The following is a 20573-nucleotide window of genomic DNA, read 5'->3' as shown; positions in this document are numbered from 1 at the left end:
GGATAGTATTAGAATTTATAAGTCAACCTCAACCATGGAAATAAGAAAAAATTCCTAATAAAATAATAATAAAGTCCAGCAATTCATAAAAAAGACGGAACATCAAGATCAATATTTGAGGAAAAGCATTTCATTCAATATCTATTCATTATAAAACTCTGTAATAGAGTAGGAATGGAAGACACCTTCTTTAACCTGATATAGAATATTTAACCAAAATTGTACAGCAAATAGGAAGCTCAAACTTTAAGTAAAAGTTGCTCTTCATCACTTCTATTTAATATTATACTATAGGTCCTTGCCAGAGAATAATTAAAAAAAAAAGAAATAAAATACATAAAGTTTGGAAAGTAAGGTAAAAAAACCATTATTATTATTGCATGATATAAGTGTCAACATAAAAAAACTAAAAATAAAACAAATTATTAAAATTAAGAATGTTTATGAGATTACTATATAAATTTACTTCATTTATATATATCAGAAAAAAAGAATTAGAAAATGTTTTGAAAGATGCTGTGGCAATTTGGTATTGTTTATGAATTCCAAAAATAGATTGTTTGGCTTGAGTTTTAAACTAGTCTGTTCCTCTGGGCGTATTAGATTGCATTAGATTCAGAGGTTTCACTTTTACTTTATTAAATCAAGATCAGGGCTCATATTTGACCACGTCATTAGGGCATGCAGGGTTGAGTCCCTACCCCCTTCGTGGGGATAAAACAGACTCTCACACAGAAGTAAACACACAGAGAAGGAGAATAAGAAGCAGATACGCAGGAAGACAGCATGCTCAATAGATAAGGCCAGGGAAGAGAGATGAGCCTGATTGTCTACAGCTGACCTTGAGGAAAGAACAGAGCAGCTGAGCATGGAGAGGAACAAGCCCTGGGTAGAAAGATGAGCCTTATGCCAGTCTACAGCTGAGACAGGAAGAAGCTGAGACCAGGGAGCCTTAAGAGGAAAGAGGAAGGCTGAACTCTTGCAGACATTGTTCACCGTCTTGTGTCAACATGTGGCAAATAGACTTAGGGCAAGCAAGTATGGGACCTTGAGTTGGACTCTTTAGGGCCTGATAACTGTAAACATCTATCCCAAATAAATACCCTTTATAAAAGCCAACAGAGTTCTGGTATTTTGCATCAGCATTCCTTTAGCTGACTAATAGAGATGCCATTTATAATAGCAACAACAAAAAAGCAGGGTAACTGTGATTAAATATAACAAAAGCTGGAAAAAGTTATTGAAAGACACTAAAGATCTAAATAAAGAAACACACCAAAAATGGATAAAGACTTGCAAAAATGTCAGTTGTAAATCTATAGATTAAATGTAATTTTAATCATGCACTGACTAATAATGGAAGTTAATAAAATGATTCCAAAATTATACGGAAAAGCAAAGGGCAAAGAATAGGCAAGACATTCCTAAGGAAGAAGACAGTATAGGGATTTGCCTTGGCAGATATTAAGATTTATTATAAAACTATAGTTAAGACTATTTGATACTGGATCTCCTAGAGACAGTGAGTGTTGAGGGAAGGCAGGGATCTTGGCAGAGATCAGCAACATCTTGCCTTGCCACATGGCAGGACACCAGGATCACCAGTGGCTGACTTCAGTGAGAAAGAATCTCTGATGGTGCCTTGATTGGACATTTTGGCAGACTTGGAACTGGAAGTGCACAAAAATATAAAGATCTATAGATTCTGGAAAACTTGAATCTTGGATTGGTATGAACTTAAAAGAAAATATCAATACTAAATAGAAATACTTTGAACACATTCTATGAAATTAAATAATGGACTTCCTTGTTTTTCTGTCTCAATACTTCATTCAGTTTCTTACTGTTCTTGACTTGTCTTTGGGAGAGGCAATTGGAAAAGCAAGAGAGTAAATGAGAGGGAAGAAAGCATAGAGGTAATCTGAGAGAACTGGTTTGGGGATCTATAGACCAGGAGAGTGCTGCATGCATCCTTCAGGAGGAACTGGGGATGGAGAAATGAATAGGCCAAAAGGAAAACTATGAGTTGGCTCCCTTAGCTGGGAACACCACCCATCCCCACACCTGAGGTTAACATTCTTAGTAAAACCTGTGCTTGAGCAGCCAAAAGAGAAGGGAAAGAATATATTCCTCCCTGGGAAGACTGAGGAGGGTGTGGCAGAGGGCTGAGTATAGTTTCTCCTCAGCAAGCTTAACAAGAATAACCTGTTTTTCAATCTCTGGCTCAGAAGATCTGAGTCACTCATTTTCTGAGTGGAAAATAAAGGATTCATCTCTGTGGAAAGGTTTGCTGAAGAGTGCCATCTGCTGGTCAGCCAGGAAAGTGAAAGAAAACAAGGCTTGTCTCTTGCGTATCTTTCCCAGGCACCACAGATCAGGTCAATGCCCCATTAGTGATTCCCTGCCCATTTTGATAAGTTAAACAGGCCAATATTAATATCTTAGAAACAACTGAACTCAAAATCAAAGAAGAGTTGTGAAATAAAACCACTAGGTAAGAGAGAAAAATTGATCAGCAGAGTAAAATCACCAACACAATCGAATGCCTAGATATCAGCAAAAATAACAAGCCATACTAAGAAACAGGAAGATATGGTCCAGCCAAAGGAATATACCAAGAACTAATCAATGACAGTCACACAAATTTCCTTAATTTAAGGTGTTAAAGGAAAATAATGACTACAGAGATAAAGGATATTAAAATGACACTGGATGAGCATAAAGAACAATTCGAAATCCTGCAAAGAGAAGTAACAGAACAAGTGGGAATGAAAGACACAATGGATGAGATTAAAAATACATTAGAGGCATATAATAAATTTGCATTAGTAGAGGACAGAATTAGTGAATTGGAGGAAGGAACATCATCTGAACCTGAAAAGACAGAAAAGAAGGGAAAAAATTGAACAGGGTCTCAGGGAATTGAAAGATAGCATGAAACGTACAAACACACATAATATAGGTGTAGGTGTCCCAGAAGGAGAAGAGAAGGGCAAAGGGGCAGAAAGAATACTTAAGGAAATAATGACCGAAAACATCTCAACCCTTAGGAAAGATGTGAATATCAATATTCAAGGACAATACACCACAAAGAGAATAGATCCAAAAAGATCTACTCCCAGACATCAATATTAAGAATGTCCAATGCCAGAGATAATGCAGCAAGGGAAAAGCAAAATATTACTCACAAGAGAACCTCAGTAAAACTAAGTGCTAATTGCTCAGCAGAAACCATGGAGTCAAGAAGGCAGTGATGTAAAAAAGATATATTTAAGGAACTGAAAGAGGAAAACTGCCAACCAAGAATTCTTTATCCAGCAAAACTGTCTTTGAGAAATGAAAGTGAGTTTAAAGTCTTCACAGACAAACAAAAGAGGAGAAAGTTTACCAAGAAATGGGGTTTACAAGAGATACTAAAAGGTGTATTACAACCTGAAAGGAAAAGACAAGGGTGAGAAACATGGAGAAGAGTGTAGAAGAGAAAATTACAAGAAAGATAACTGAAAGGTTTGAAAGACAGACATTACTAATATATGACAACAGAAAGCCAAGGGGTGAAATGAATGGACTAAGCAGTATCTTTAGAGTAATAACATTGAATTGTAATGGATTAATTCCCCAATCAAAAGTCATTGACTGTAAGATAAAAATATGTCATCTATTAGTTGTCTACCAGAGAGTCAACTTAGATGCAAGGACACAATCAGGCTGAAAGTGAAAGGATGGAAAGAGATATTCCATACAAATAGTAACCAAAAAAAATCTGGAATAATGATACTAATATTGGGCAAAATAGATTTTAAATGCAAAACTGTTATAAGACATGAAGAAGCTCATCATATATTAATAAAAGGTGAAACTCACCAAGGAGAATAATCATAAATATTTACACACCTAACCTGTGTGCCCCAAAATACATGAGACACATACAAGCAAAATTGAAAGGAGAAATAGACATCTCTATAATAATAGTAGGAGACTCCAATACACAATTCTTAGCATTGGAAGGAACATCTGGACAGAAGATAAAGAAACAGAGCTTAAATAATAAATGAACTAGTCCAAGAGATATTTATAGAGCATTTAACACCAAAACAGCAGGTATACACTCATGTCAAGTGCACGGATCCTTCTTCAGGGTAGACCATATGTTGGGTCACAACACAGGTCTCAATAAATTTAAAAAGACTGAAATTATACAAAGCATGTTTGTCTGATAATAATGGAATGAAGATGGTAATCAATAACAGGTGGAAGGGAAGTGGACTTGGCCCAGTGGATAGGGCATTCGTCTACCACATGGGAGGTCCACGGTTCAAACCCTGGACCTCCTTGACCCGTGTGGAGCTGGCCCACGCGCAGTGCTGATGCGCGCAAGGAGTGCCGTGCCACACAGGGGTGTCCCCTGTGTAGGGGAGCCCCACATGCAAGGAGTGTGCCCCATAAGGAGGGTTGCCCAGCGTGAAATAAAGTGCAGCCTGCCCAAGAATGGTGCTGCACACGCGGAGAGCTGACACAAGATGACAACAAAAAGAGACACAGATTCCCGGTGCCGCTAATAAGGATAGAAGCGGTCACAGAAGAACACACAGTGAATGGACAGAGAGAGCAGACAATTGGGGGGGGGGGGGGGAGCGGGCAGGGAATAAATAAAAAATAAATCTAAAAAAAAAAGAAAGAAAGTAAGAGACAGAATGTGAATTGAGAAGGGGGAGTTGATGCTGAATGTACGTAGAATGTTTAATAAGATCAATTGCAAATATCTGGCAATGGATGGAGTTGATGGTAGCTCAATATAATGAGAAAACAAACAATGCTGATTGCAGCTGAAAGGGGTAGGCTGGGAGGTTAATGTTAATTGAAAGACAGTCAGAGGATAATTTAGGGATTATATAACAGTTATTTGGGCAGTAGATGAGGATTGTGATTAATAATATACAAGAATGTTCTACGATAAAAAGTGTTAAGAATATGGTGATACATGTGAAAAATACAGCTAATATAACTTATACACTATAGTTGACAATAATAGTGTGATATTTTTGTAGCAAAGGCAAGAAGGTTGTATATCAATGATAAAGGTATAAAAAAGTATATGGGATTTAGTTTTATGAGATATGAATATGATAATGCATTTTTTCCCTTTATGTTCTTCATTAACAAGGAAACTTTGGTCATTTTGTATTGAGAACTCCTAAAATTCAATGAGAAATTCAGGATTTAGAAATTCAAAAATGTTAACAGAAAAATTTAGCAAAGATGTGAAGCAATGAAAACTCCCATACACTGCTGTAAGAGTGTAAATCTGTAAAACCATTTTGTAAAATAATCTGTCATAATCTTGTAAAGTTGAAGTTGCACGTACTTTTGACTCAGCAATTCCATTTTTATGTATTTTTCTGAGAGATTCTTGCACAAGTAAATCAGGAAACATGTATAAGAATGATCATTACAACACTTTAGTTGCAACACTGTTTTCATTGCCCCCAGCATTGAAAATAGTTCCAATATTCTTCAACAATAGAATGGATTCATACAACAGTAAAAATTTAAAAACTACAACTGTACATGGATGAACATTATAAGAAGTTATTCAATAAATATTTATTACATCAAGGATGATTCCAATTACATGAAGGTCAAAATCAGGCAAAACGCAACTGAATTATATTTTAAGGGCACACACCTATGGGGTAAAACCTAAGGAAAAGTAAGGGAATGACAACACTAACTCAAGACAGTGGGTCTAAGAGAAAGGAAGGGTGGACACATTTGAGGAAGAGTTCCAAAGGTTTCAATATTAATGTTTCTATCTCTTAACTGAGTGTTGGGTACAGGGTGCTTATTTTATTATTATTTTTTAAGCAATACAAAAGTTATAAGCAGTATATATTTCATTAAAAGGACAGTAAGAGTCACACAATGACTAGTAGAAAACAATGCCAAATTGAAATGCAGAATGGTTAGTAATTAGCAAGGCTTACACACTAGCTAAGTGCTTCCTTATCAAATGCCACCATAACATGTTCAACTCAAATTTGAGCCTCAGCTAAAATACAAATTATTATATATCATGGATATTGCTCTCAAATAGTCAACACATAGAATGTAAAATTTATAATGGTTAACAGTCTGTTAAATTTCCATCAAAAGTTCCTTATATATGTGTAATAAACATACAATGAAAGATGATATTCCATTTCCAGTAGCAACCATTTTATTGACCAGAATTTGTTTTTTTATACATGGTGATTTTAGACAGATGTAATGAGATAAGTATAATAAAGATATGCAGAAAATGAAGACTGTTACCCAAAGAAATGACCTCCTCTGAGAATATATACTAAACCTGCAAATGAACTCAAGATCAGCAGGCTCCAAGGGATCAGTGTTGCATCATAACCTGAAATCTGCCCACTTCCCTAGCAACAGCTAACAGCACAAAACCACAAGTCCGCCCACAAGTTTCTGCCAATCCCCAGCCGCCCCGTAGCCCTCACTCCTCCTGCTCTACCCCGCCCTCCTCATTCTCTATATAACCCACTGCACTTCCTTAATAAACCGGACTTGCGTACCAGACCTGGTCTCCGCGGCATTCTTTCTCCCCTCGCCGCGCGTCCTCCACGCCTGAGAGCCCCTCTGAGGCTGTCTGCCGCAGCCTCAGACGCCTTTGCAGCCAGCTGACCCCTCCAAACCCCCCCGTCAGCGTCGGGGTGCAAGCCGCCCCAGCTGCAACTGGCGCCCAACGTGGGGCTCGAACCCACGACCCTGAGATTAAGAGTCTCATGCTCTACCGACTGAGCTAGCCGGGCGCCCTTCCTCCCACAGATCAGTACAAATGTGATCTGTAAGCAGTTATCACACACACCAAAAAAATGAGTTTGCCAAATTTTTTCCACAGAAATCTGAAGAATATATGGGAAATGATCCAAAAGGTATGGATCAGGATGGAAAGAATATCATGCAATCTTTGAAAGTGTCAAGATCATGAAAATTAAGGGTAGAGGGAAGAACTATTTTAGATTGGTAGAGATTAAAGAGACATGACAACTAAATGCAATGCTTGATTGCAGACAGCATCTTTTTGCTACAAAGAATATTATTGGGACAACTGGCAAAATTTGAATTGGGTCTGTGGATCAGATAATGGTAATATATCAATATTCATTTCCTGATTTTGATGACTGTATTGTGGTTATATAGGAGAATGCCCTTGTTTATAAGAAATACCATTAAAATATTTAGGGTTTGTGGCAGTTTGACGCTTTTATGGACCCTAGAAAATCACGTTCTTAAGGTTAATCCATTCCTGTGCATGTAAACCCATTGTAGGTGGGACCTTTTGATTACATCACTTCAGTTAAGGGTTCTAATTAGACTGCATGACCAGGGTGGGTCTCCTCTTATTGGAGACCTTTATAAATGGAAGAATAAAAAGACGGAGATAGAGAAAAAAGCTGCAGAGACAGAGAGGAACCCGGACGCTGAGAGAGGAGGCCCCAGGAGCCAGAAGCTGAAGTCAATGGAACCCATGGAAGCAGAGACTGGTAGCTGCCACTGCAAGAAATGGAGATTAGTTTAGTTTTCACTTAAAGGAAGAAAATATTAATTAATGTAACTTGGCAGCCTACTGCCTCAGTCTCCCCCTCCTGGGTTAAGCAGGAACAAAGAAAACCAGCTTAAGCCAGTCCTATAGCCAGTAAAAAGGATGCACGAGAAAGAGCTAAGTCAATATCAATTCAGCACTAAATTCCATTCCTTATTTGGCAAAAGGAGCAGGTAAAAGCTAATATGGTTGGAATGTGATGGAGAAAGTGGCTAATCAAAAACTTTTGCGTTGGAAAGTCAGACTTCTTGGATAGGCTGTAACCTCTGAAGTATCCAATCCATGGAGAAACAGAGGAAGGGCTTGCGTGCTAGGCTTAGGGGTATAAATTGTGTCATTTTTCTTTGTTCAGGGCACCAGCCACGGTTTCTGGTTGTGCACCCTTCTTGCAAGATTGAGAATAAATTTTTTCTTCTCCACAATCGGGTAAGCCTTATTTTCTTCCAGAGGAAGATTTCTTTCTTATAGCTTTGGGGGCTTGTCTGTGATTCTGAAGCTTCAGAGAGCAGACCCCTGGGGTGGATGACAGGGAGGCGTGCCCTGCTGTTTTTATGCGGTCTTAGACTCCACCGGCAGGGGCCTTGCTTCTGGCAGCCAAGAGACCAGAGAACAGATGCTTAGATCTGCTGATTGTGGGCAAGAAAAAGGGAAGGAAAAATCTGCCTCTCGTTGACCAGGTGATTCCATGCATAGACCAAGGTAAGAACAAAGGCTATTAAGAATTTCCTTGGAGGTCAGAAATTCTGATGAGTCTGAGGTTGATTGCGTGTGCATGAGATGCGTGACATACTGTGCTAAGTGAGTATGAAGTCCCAATCCACCTTTCCCTTCTCCCGTGAGAGAAAGAGCTAGAGATGGATGAAGTGAAAGATTAAAGAGAAAAAGACCCAGACAAGATTCAGAATAGGAAAGAGGCAGTCAGTTGACTGGGAGAAAGGGGAAGCGGGTATCTATCTGTCGGATCCCTTGGAGATATTCCTCCAGATAGTCCATTAGGGAGGATGTTAAGGCATTGGACTGAAAGTAATTGGACCAGAGGAAAAGACAAGAAAAAAGGAAAGTATTTTACAGCCTGACATATTCTGGCTAAAATACGGGGCAGATGAGGATTGGCTTTGTGCCAACCTTGTACTGTATGTTAATGGGAAAACACCCTTTTCCAAAGAAGAGTCTGACTATGCTGTGTGCTGGTTAAAGGGAAAGGGGGCCACTCTTTATCCTATGACAGCTGAAAATCTAGACCCCAAGACTAAGCTTGCAGAAACAAAAGCTGCAAAAACTAAACCCTGGGACCCCATGTCGTTCCCCTTCCTCTCCCGGGAGAAGGGTCTGAGGCTCCTCACTTCTAAAGCCCACCAGGAACGTTTAGTAAATTTAAGGGGGGGGCCATGTCAGGAAGAAAATACATTTTTACTGGACACCGGGGCAGCCCAATCCTCTGTGACTTATCTTCCCAAAAGAACCAAATTCTCTGGCAGTCCCCTTACAGTCTCAGGGGTAAAAGGAGAAGGATTTGAGGTCCCCATTCTTTCTCCCACTAATATTTGTTGGGAGAACAATCAAATTGTAGGCCCTCTGTCGTACATCCCAGAAGCCGGGAGTAATTTGTTGGGAAGGAACTTAAAAGTATTCAAGGGTCTGAAGTTGGAAGTAAGAGATGGGCAGATGGAAGTAGTCTTAGCCATACTCACTGAAAAAGATGAAAAAGATATCAGAGAGGAAGTGTGGGTGAGAGAAGGGAACAGAGGGGGTTTGCAAGTACCCCCTATTAAAATCAAATTGAAAAAGGAAGGGGAAATTATTTGTCAAAGATGATAATCTTACTAGCCATGATGTTTCAAACCCAAGAAACAACTAGCCCTATCAAGTTAGTTATAAATGTGACTGAAGGTCTGGAGTCCCAGACTGTGCAGTTTAACACCTGCCAAGTAATAGACTGTGGAAATTTAGAGCACCAGCAATGGCGGAGTGAAGAAAATAAATACCTATGCCCGGAGCCAGTGGCGAATAGTTACAGTGAAGCCCTCCCTTGTTCCTCCTGGGATAATGTATGGTGGACTACCTAGTATAAGGAATGGACTGTGAATATGGGATGAGTCTCACCAAGTTCGAGGCCATTAAAGGGTTAAATAACCTTTTATAAAGGTAATACACTGCCAGACTGCAAAAGTCTTCAGTGCAATCCAGTAGTAATAACTACTAAGAAGACAGACAAATTAGAAACTAGGAGCAGCGGCAGGGACCAAGTGGTCGACAGAGTATATGGAATGGAAGCAGATGTTACAGGCAAAGATCCTCTGGAGAGGTTCCATATCCAAGTCCTTCCTCTCCCTGTAGATAGGACATCAACATGGCCCTCTCCCACTAACCCTTCAGAAATACCACAGGAAAACCAACCAAAAGCCAGTTTCCAATTCAAAATGATCCCAAAGCAATCAGAATACTTAAGGAGGCAGAAGAGTTAAGGCAAACCATAGAAATAGAGACAGGATAGGGGGACACAATGCCTGGGTAGAATGGATCAAATATACAGTCCAGAATCTGAACAAAAGCAACTGTTAACGCTTGTGCAACAGGCCAACCCACAACTCATATTGCACTCTTTCTGCTAGGTATGGAAAAGCATGAAAGGGAGTTTAAGGGCATGATATTCCTCTTCCAGAATGCTACGCCTGGTGAAAATTGTAGTACATTGTCCTCTCACTTCCCACCGGTCAAAAATGGAAACATCAAAGCCATACCCACCTCCTGTCTAGGCCCAAGGAATCACCTGCTTGTCTCTCTAGACAGGGATAAGGATTCCAGGACCTTGGAACTATGGCCTCTTGTACATGAGTGTGGAATGTGAGCAGTAATCGTACTGACAATTTCTCCAGTTTGGTCAAACCTTGAGCAGACCTGTGGTAATACTGTGGAAAGGGTGTTCTCCAACCAATACTGCCGAGAGGTGGGGTGGAAGCTGTGCTCTGGTCCAACTGGCTATCCCACTCACCTTGGCATTTGAAAGAGAAGCAAAAATAACATCCCAGGAAGGGAGAGAGGAGAGAAATCTACTTGGTTCTTTTAACGAGCAGATCTATTTAAACAATATAGGACTTCCCCTAGGAGTCCCAGATGAATTTAAGGTTAAAAATCAGGTAGCAGCTGGGGTTGAGTCATTCTTGTTCTGCTGGGTCACCATTAATAAAAATGTAGATTAGATTAATTACATTTATTATAATCAACAGATTTATTAATTATACCAGGAATGCAGTTAAGGGAATTGCAGAATAATTAGATGCTACTAGCAGAATGGCATAGGAAAACAGAATGGCCTTAGATATAATGTTAGCTGAGAAAGAGGGAGTCTGTGTTATAATTGGAGGTAGTTGCTGTACATTCACCCCCAATAACATTGCCCCTGACAGAACTAACACTAAAGCTTTACAAGGCCTAATAGATCTATCTGAGGAATTAGCAGAGCATTCTGGCGTTAGCAATTTACTCACAGGATGGCGTGAAAATTAGTTTGGAAAATGGAAAGGGGTTGCACTGTCCATCTTAACTTCCCTCATTATCTCAGCTGGGGTGCTTACCACAGTTGGATATTGTATCATTCCATGTGTCTGAGGGCTAGTTCAAAGACTCATCGAAGCTGCTCTAACCAAACAAATGCCCATACAGTATAGGTAAAACAATCTGTACCCCCTTAAAGAAGGAGATCCCTATGATGAAGAGTGTGAGATACCTCTTAAAATTTTTGAAAATAGAAATGAGAAAACTAAAAGAAGTGTAAAAGAAAGAGGGGCAATTATAAAAAATGGAGATGGATTAGTTTAGTTTTCACATAAAGGAAGAAAATATTAATTAATGTAACCTGGCAGCCTACTGCCTCAGTCTCTCCCTCCCAGGTTAAGCAGGAACAAAGAAAACCAGCTTAAGCCAGTCCTATAGCCAGTAAAAAGGATGCACAAGAGCTAAGTAAATACCAATTCAGTACTAAATTCCATTCCTTATTTGGCAAAAGGAGCAGGTAAAAGCTAAAATGGTTGAAATGTGATGGGGGAAGCGGTTATTGCATGGGGAAGTTAGACTTCTCGGATAGGCTATAACCTCTGAAGTATCCAATCTATGGAGAAACAGAGGAAGGGCTTGCGTGCTAGGCTTAGGGGTATAAATTGTGTCATTTTTCTTTGTTTGGGGCACCAGCCACATTTTGTGGTTGTGCGCCCTTTTTTGCAAGATTGAGAATAAATTCTTTTCCTCTACACAATTGGGTGAGCCTTATTTTCTTCCAGAAGATTTCTTTCTTACACCACCGTTTGCCCTGCAGCTCAGGGAGAAGGCATATCCTGATGAAGCCTTGATTTGGACATTTTCACAGTCTCAAAATTGCAAACTTATAATAAATCCCCAGTTTAAAAGCCAACCCATTTCTGGTACATTGCTCTGGCAGCCTTTAGCAAACTAAAACGAAATTGGTACTGGAAAAGTGGGGTACATGCTACTATGCAAATAACAAAAATGTTAAAAAGGGCTTTTAAAATAGGTAAGGGGGAGATTCTGGAAAAATTGTGAGATGCTTGATTAAAAAGGCCTACATTGCTTTGAAGATATTGTTGGTAGAAATACAGATGCTAAAGATACTTCTGATGTGGCCTTAGACAGAAATGATGAATATGTCATTATAAACTGGAAGAAAGCAATCTTTGTTTTAAAGTGGCAGAGAACTTGGCAAAATTGTGTTCAGACGTTGGATGAAAGGCAGAATTTGAAAGTGATGAGCTCTTAGGTGAGGAGGTTTCCAAACTAAATAAGGAAAGTGCAGCTTGGCTTCTCCTAGTAGCTCATAGTAAAATGGGAACTGATCTCCCAGGCACAAAGAAACCATATATTATTGATTTGGGAAATTCTGGGCTATTCCCCAGAGAATAGTGCCCAATGGAGGATTTACCTGAATTTGGAATCAGTCAGTCATTTCAGATAAGTCAGGATTGGAAATGCAGTTATCCAGGAAGTTATCTGTGGAAAATCTTATTGTCTGAGGACTTGGACCAGTTTCCTGTATGTGAAAGTTACAAGTTATTTGTGAGATCAATATAAATATAACCACAGACAGCCTGGACTAAAAAGGAACAGAAAAGGGAAATTTAAGGAAAAATGACCTCAAAGGCAGGACCATGGAGGCTGAGGTCTAGACTAACGACATTTTCTCAGGCCCAGGGAGTAAACCCACCCATGTGTGCAAAGGGTGAGTATGCCAGCCCCAGAGCTTTAAGAAGGCGGGCTTTCCACTCCATTGTTCAGGAAGTGTTGCCGCCCCAGGCTTCAGAGAGGGTGAAAAGCATTCCCCAGGGATGGGGAAGAGCCTGTCCATCACCATATGCCCGGGGAGGGTAAGACCTAGACTTTGGCTGCCACCCTGATGCTTCATGAGAGTAGGGCTGAGAACATGGTCCCTGGGCAAGCCCTTGGAAAGGGTAGGACTGCTGGCCCCAAGAAGAAGAAACCCTGGTTCTATAGATGATAATCAGACTTTGAAAGCTAATGGAGTAAGCCTTGCAGGTTTTCAGAACTGTTTAGGACCCATGACCCCTGTTGTCCTTCCAGTTTCTGCCTATGGCACTGGGAAAATTTATTTTATGACTGTCCCTCCCTTGTATATTGGAAGCAGATAACTTGTTCTCAATTTCACAGGTCCACAGCCTGAGGGGAAACTTTGCCCCAAGACAGACTGCATGTCTATAATTGATTTTGATGAGATTTTGTACTTAATATTGTTACTGAAATGATTTAAGTCTTTTTGAAACATTGTGATGGAATGAATGTATTTTGCATATGCAAAAAAGTACTTTTGGGGTCCAGAAGGTAAAGTGTGGCAGTTTGAAGTTTTTGTGGACCCCCAAAAATCATGTGATGGGCATCATATTGGCAATTTATTCCCAAATGAAGTAAAGACAAAAAAAGTTCTCTGTCCTGCTAATGCAGGGTCTTATACCATCAGTAAAATTTCTAGGGGTACAATGGTCTGGGATACACTGAAATAATCCTTTCAAGGTAAAGAGCTTAATGCTGCATCTGGCTCCTCCTACTACTGAAAAAGAGGTACAATGCCTGGAAGATTCTAGATTTTGGATACAAAATATACCTTGTTTGGGCAGTTTACTCTCTGTAACTTGAAAAGATGTGTATATACTGTGTAATTTGAACAGTTGCCAGTTTTGAGTAGGGTCCAGAACAAAAGAAGAGTCAGCTACTTGGCCCATATGACCCCAACATGTCCAACAGTACTTAAAGTGCTTATAGCAAATTGGGATGCTCTGTGGAGACTCTGGCAAACCCTTACTGGTTAATCACTGCACAGACCCTTTTAGAGCAAAGCTATGCCCTCCTCTGCAGATTATTATTCTCTTTTTGAGGAAGGAACCTCTGGCTTCCTGCTGAACTCTAATAAAGAACACTTGACTAAGGGCCATTAACTTATCATGCAACTTGAGCTGCCAATTGTGGAATAGATGTTTTTTTAACCTACCAAGTTATGAAGACATACACCAAAGGTCTCTATCATCAAGAGATAGTGGTATACACAAAATCAGGCTCAAACAGGTCCTAATGGCACGAGTAATATTACCAAGTGTACCAAATGTCCATGGCTCACATTCCTGAAATACTGCCTTCTCTCTCTTGCCTTATACCTATAGCCACTTGGAGAGTACACTTCCAACTGACTGAGGAAGGGAAAATTTTGCCCTTGTTTACAGATTGTACTGTATAATATGATGGCATTAGCTAAAATCAGACAGTTACAGGTTTACTGCTTCACTCTGGGATAGCTATGAAGGACAATATTGAAGGGAAACACTGTCAACAGGCAGGACTTTGAGCAGTGAGTAATTTTGCTTAGAAGGGGACATGGCCAGAGGTATGGATCTACAATAATTTATGGGCAGTGACTAGATGATCAGGGACTTGGAAGAAACACTGGAAAATTAATGACCATGAATTCTGGGGAGAAGGTGTGTGGACAATCCTCTAGAAATGGCATACAGTATGCAGATATTCATGTCTGTGAATGCTTACTGAAAAGCAAACTTGGTAGAGAAGAATTTTAATAATTAGGTGGACAAGATGATACAATCTGTGGTTATGTCAGTCTCCTTCCACAGCAACCTTGTCCTTACTCAATGGGTTCATGAAAAAAGTGGACACAGCAGCAGGAATGGAGATTATGAATGAGTGACAAAGATTTCCACTCACTAAGACTGATAAAATAAAATCTATTGCTAAGTGACCAACCCTGGCTCTGATATGGCACCATTCCTTAGGGAGCCAGCCAACCATACGTGGTGATTATAGTGTAATACTTCCATCATGTAAAGGACAGCACTTATTTCTCATTTAGAATAGATACATACTGTAGATATGAATTTATTTTACCATCCACAATTCTGTCAAAACCACCATTTTGTGGTCATATGGAATGCTTTGTTGAATGCCATGGTCTTTAGTATAGCAATGCTTTTGGCTAAAACTTTTATTTTTAGGAGGTACAGGGTATTAAATCTGGGATCTTGTATATGGGAAGCAGGTGCTCAACCACTGAGCTACATCCATTATTTTTTATAGAAAATGAAGTAAAACAATGGATTCATATTTATGGACTTCTGGTCTTACCATGTTCTGCATCATTCTTAAGCAAATAGCCTTATAGAACTGTGGCCTTTTGAAGATCACTAAACTACGTGAGGTTGGGGTAATGTACACCAGGATGCAATATATACTCTGACTTAGCAATCAATATATGGTGAAGCTTTTCCCAAAGTCAGGGTTCATAAGGTGGAAGTGGAAGTGGCTCCTCTCACTTTTATTTCCTAATTATCAGCTAGCATTTTTTTTTTTAAAGTCATTCCCCATTCCTAACCCAGCCCTACGCTACCACTAATCTACTTCTGTCTATAGATATGACATTTCTGAATATTTTGTATAAAAGTCCTTTTGTTTCTGACTTCTTTAAATCAACATCCAACCATCTGTTTTTGTCATGAAATAAAAACTGCTTGCCAGAATATCTATATCCCACTGCAGTTGATAACATTTACTGAGGTATTTGGGTATGTTTTCCAGTGTGCATGTCCAGAATGCTCCTGTTTATTCCCTGCTTATCTTATCCAAGGATAACAAATATTTTACCTCCATAGTCTTCTGGCCATGAACTAATTATGAAACAAGTATTCTGTTTTTCTTATTTTCTTCCCTTTATGTTTAGACCCTCATATGTATTGAGTCTCTGGATCTAGAGAAAAGGCTCTTTTAGTCCATCACATTACATTTACATCAAAAGCCAAGAAATGAATTATGTATTCCATTATTCATCCAAGGAGTGTTTGAGAACCCCTGAATTGGATTTGGCCTTTATTAATCAGGTATTACAGAGACCAAAACCAGATCAGGAAAGCATTAACTAATCTGCAAGGTGAGCAATTCAGAATAGAGCAGCTTCAGGGTAAGGAAAAAATTAGATTGTGCTGATGGTTGTACAAGTCTGTAAATATAAAAAAATTATTCATTTGTACATTTAAAATGGGTAAATTTTATGGTATATAAATTCTACCTTAATAAAACTTTTAAAAATCAGGGAATAAAGGAGAAAAATGTTTGGAAGGAAGAACAGTTCTGAAAGTATATGCTGCAATTTATAGACCAATTAATGTAATGGAAGGAAGAACAGTTTTGAAAATGTATGAATTTATAAATCAATTAAGAGTCTTGGTGCATATAACAAAAACCCAATATCCAGACCCTTTTTACACTTCACAAAGAATGAAATTCAGTTTTTGTGAAAGGAATATGTGGACACAAAAGCTCCATGATGATGGTGAACACTTGTTTAGGCTTTCACAGTTTAAAAGACTCTCACATTAACTCACCTGAGCCTTATAACAATCAAACAGGGCATGAGGATTTTGAGTACTTAAAAAACTGCTCAATATCACAAAGCTAATAAGCGTCATCAACTCTTGTGGACTTTCCATTATGTGTATTTCTGCAACAGAAGTGAGGCCTTCTTCTTTGAACTTAAGTTTTAACCATTCATTGTTACAAGCTCGTCTGTATTACAGTGATTTCTGTATATATATACTTACATACATATATATATATAACTTTTTTTTCTCCTGTTAGGGTTTTTTTTCTGATATTGATGTAACTAATTTCTGAGCCTGTTGGGGTTCTGCAAATGGGACTGCTTCAAGACTTTCCCCACTGCCAGTCAGAAAAAGGCTTTTTTGGGTCTGCTAAGTAGAAATCACTTAATCATCAGTTTTCTGGGTTTTGTTACTATTATCTCCTCTCCTGTTTTGTCATGGATTTATGCATTAAAAAATCCTTTACTGCTGTTTTATTGGGTTTTGGGGAGGTAGCAAAGATTAAATGTATGTATTCAATCTGTTCACTTTACTCGAGTTATTCTATCTACTTTTCTTGCATTTTCTCCCACCACATTTCTATACTACATTTGGCTATGCAGAAATATTCTTTGGTTTTCAAAAGAAACACAGGCCCATCTATACTTTTTTCTGCTAGCAACCCTCTCTACTTGGAATACCCTCCTTCCCAATCCTTGTCTAATAAATGTCCTCTGTGACCATCTCCTTCCCCCTTCTAAATCAAAGAACTTTATTCAAGTTTTCATAGCACCTTTTCATGCGTCTTGATCAGAGGTTATCCTATTATATTAAAAACACTGGTTTACCTGTGAGTCTTTCCTTCTAAACTGTGAACTTCCTGAGAACCAAGATTATATATTAATCATCTCAGTATGTCCAGAACCAAGTACAGAGACCAGTAATCATAGAAATCAGTAAATGTTTGGAGGAAGAGAAGAGAGAAAAGGAGTATAATACATCCCAAAATTAAGCAGGATATATTTTACTGATTACTGTATTCTTGACAATACCTCCCAAATTTTTACCTCATATATAAGGACTTGTCATCAGTGATTAAGTGCCCTTAAAAACTTGCAGAAAGTTAAGTCCATCTGAGGTGGAAAGTTTAGGGGTTCTACAATTAAACCTCTAAGTGATTTCTTCACTATTCCTAGCCCTTACCTTAAGAAGCACAATATAAAAATAGCATACAGCAACCAATGAAATTTTATAAAAAACATTTTGTTGGTGGATAGAATTTTAAGTTTTTACAAAATCTAAGACTTGACTTTGAAGCCCCTCATCATTAATAAAGCAGGATTCTTCGTTACTTTTAGAGATATTGACCATTGGCCCCTGCCAGCTAAAGTCACACTAAGCACACAGCACTGTGTAGTACAGCTTACTGTTTTTTTTATAGTAACACTTTCCCTTAACTTTTCTTCCGTATTTTCCATTCATTCTAATTCTCTTTTGCTGTGTCTAATCTGATTAAACATTTACTGTATTTTCTGGCAATTACGTATTTGTTTACTTATTTTCCTTGTGATTACCATGGGGTTAAAATTTAACTTCCCAAATAAGTCCCTTTCTTCTTTTCCTTCTGGGAATCCCATAAAGCGTATATTTGTACACTTAATGGTATCCCAGAGGTCTCTTAGGCTATTTTTGCTTTTTATAATAATTTTTTTTTTTCTGCTTCTCAGCTTGACTCATTTCAATTGTCTTGTCCTGGAGTTGGCTGATTCTTTTTTCTGCCTGCTCTCATATGCTGTTAATACCTTCCTGTGAATTTTTCATTTCAGTTATCATGGTATTCAATTTCAGAAGTTCTGTTTGGTTCCTTTTTCAATTGTTTCTTATTTGTCTTTCATTGTCTCAGGCTGCTTTTGTCTGGGAAGGAGGCACACCAAACAGAAGTTTCACAAGTCAGTCTTTCCCAGCTGGAAACAAGGTGAGAAACCCACAAAGGGGTGATGACAGCTCCAAACTGCCCTGGAGAGAGGAGGGAAGGGCTAGGAAGGGCACTAGGGGCTTCTTTCATGGCTACTCAAAGCTATGCTTTCTTGACCTACCTAGCAAATGCAGCCCTTCACCTGTCCTCTACAACTCTAAGGAAGCATAGTGTCTTTAAGTCTCCTCCACCACCTTTGTACAGGGAGGATTGGAATAATGGCTGCGCTCGGAGCCAGGCTCCCAGATATCTGAAGTTGTTAATGAAAAGCCATGATCAGCAATCAGCATGTGCCCACCCCAGATCCTGGGGAAGTAGATTTTTTATGTCCCTTTATGGCACCAGCAAGATACTACAGGGGCGGCCTGACCCTACTGCAGGCTATAAGGGTGGGGATGGGTGCTGGTGTCTACCTGCACAGAAAGGTAATTTACTGGTCTTTACCCTAATTTACCAGCCTTTCCTCCCTGGATATTGTATAGAGTTCTTCTACTGGACTAGGGAGTTTGTTTTTAGTTGTCTTTTTTTTTTTTTTAATAGTAAGGAGTTTATTGGCTCATGACTGGATTGTATAGAGCAGTATAGGCTTTAGGGATGATTCGATTTAGTGTCTCAATAGTGCAGAGACCTAATTCTTACTTTTCTGGTAGGTCAGCTTTAATCTAAGTGTGGTTCACAGATTGCTGACAACAATTCTCAAGCACATGCTGTGTGTAAAGCATAGTTCATTCTTTTTTATTGGTGTGGACTCTGGAGGTTTGAAATAGTTGATTCTGACAATTTCTGCCTATTTAATAGCTGTTCAACACAATAAACATGTATCATTTGTTAACAAATAATTCTAAATCTACATTAAGAGTGTACACACCACATTTTTTAATTGATTTAGCCCACTGGTGTGCATAATCAAGCCTATCCCCTTTAGCATTTAAATCAAATTTTGTTTATCAAACTATCCAACCTTGTCTCTATATCCTGCCCACCCTCCCCCTCTTCACACCACTCCCCTGCAGCCAAGCTAGTCTGTTTACCTTCCTCACAATATGTTAAGAGCTTTTGCTTTTTACAATCTTACTACATTATCTTCACCTGAGGTACCTGTCTGTGAAATCTTATTTGTTTTTGAGGACTCAACTCAAGGATCCCTTTAGAGTTGAGGTTTTCTTTCCATTTTAGTGCTAACAGTTCTGTTGTACCACTCATCAGTGGCTGAAACCATTGAAGTCCACAAGCCGTTATCTGTAGTTCTGAAACCCCAAAGCTCTCAACAAGGAAAGTTTAAAAACTCATTCGGTGACAACTGAACTGACAGGAGGCTATTCATGGTTCTACATTTTACTGCAGAATATTGTTTGATTACAAGGTGCCGCCCCAGACCCCACTAGGCACGTGCACTGAATTACCTTTCTTTCTTTTTTTTCCCATTAATAGTAAAATTTAATATAGTGATGGGTTTAAAGGTTAGCTATAGAATACATAGAAATTTAGAAAAATTAAATAAAGGAAAAATAAATTGGGGTATCAAAGAAATGAAAAATGAAAAAGCTTGTTTTTGACATTTTGCCTTTCATCACTGCTACAGGTGTTGCCCTGTATGTACAGTGGCAAGGCAATTTCTTCCATTTCTTCCTCAGTGTCTACCTCCTTTCTTTCTTTTTCCCTCCTGATTATTAAGTTTCTCTTGACATAAGTTTTAGGTCACAGTAATTCACATAAACAATTTATGGTACTCCCACATATCCAACATCAAACCCTTTGTCCCATCCCCAACAGTGATCTTTTTACATGTTCATATTATATTTGCTGCAGCTAATGTATAGATATTGAAATGATAGCTTTCAAACATGGTTCCGTTTAGGTTTACATTATGGTTTATATTTTAAACTATACAATTTTTTAAACTTTTAGTTATGTTTTACATTATGGTTTACATTTTAGCCTATAGACTTTTATACATTTTTGGTGTAATTTAACATGTCCTATATCCATCATGGCATGATCTTGTGGAACACTTCCATTGCCCCACAGTTACACTGATTCTATGTATTCAACACCTCTTTCCTTTTTTGAAGATACATAGATCACAAAAACTATTACATTAAAAAATATA

The 20573-nt window shown here is 38.7% G+C and overlaps 1 protein-coding gene and 1 non-coding gene across 6 annotated transcripts in view; both read right to left on the bottom strand.

The window, feature by feature from the left end:
* The window catches only part of SBF2 (SET binding factor 2), a 685940-nt gene that overhangs the window by 255160 nt on the left and 410207 nt on the right, over nt 1-20573 (bottom strand). The window lies entirely within an intron of this gene.
* On the bottom strand, nt 6740-6812 carry TRNAK-CUU (transfer RNA lysine (anticodon CUU)). Its single transcript has one exon. It is a non-coding gene; the product is annotated as a tRNA-Lys (tRNA).

Source organism: Dasypus novemcinctus, chromosome 10 (assembly GCF_030445035.2).
Source record: "Dasypus novemcinctus isolate mDasNov1 chromosome 10, mDasNov1.1.hap2, whole genome shotgun sequence".
Taxonomy (NCBI): Eukaryota; Metazoa; Chordata; class Mammalia; order Cingulata; family Dasypodidae; genus Dasypus; species Dasypus novemcinctus.
Note: the sequence above shows the minus strand (reverse complement) of the source record. Positions and strands in the feature narration are given on the sequence as shown.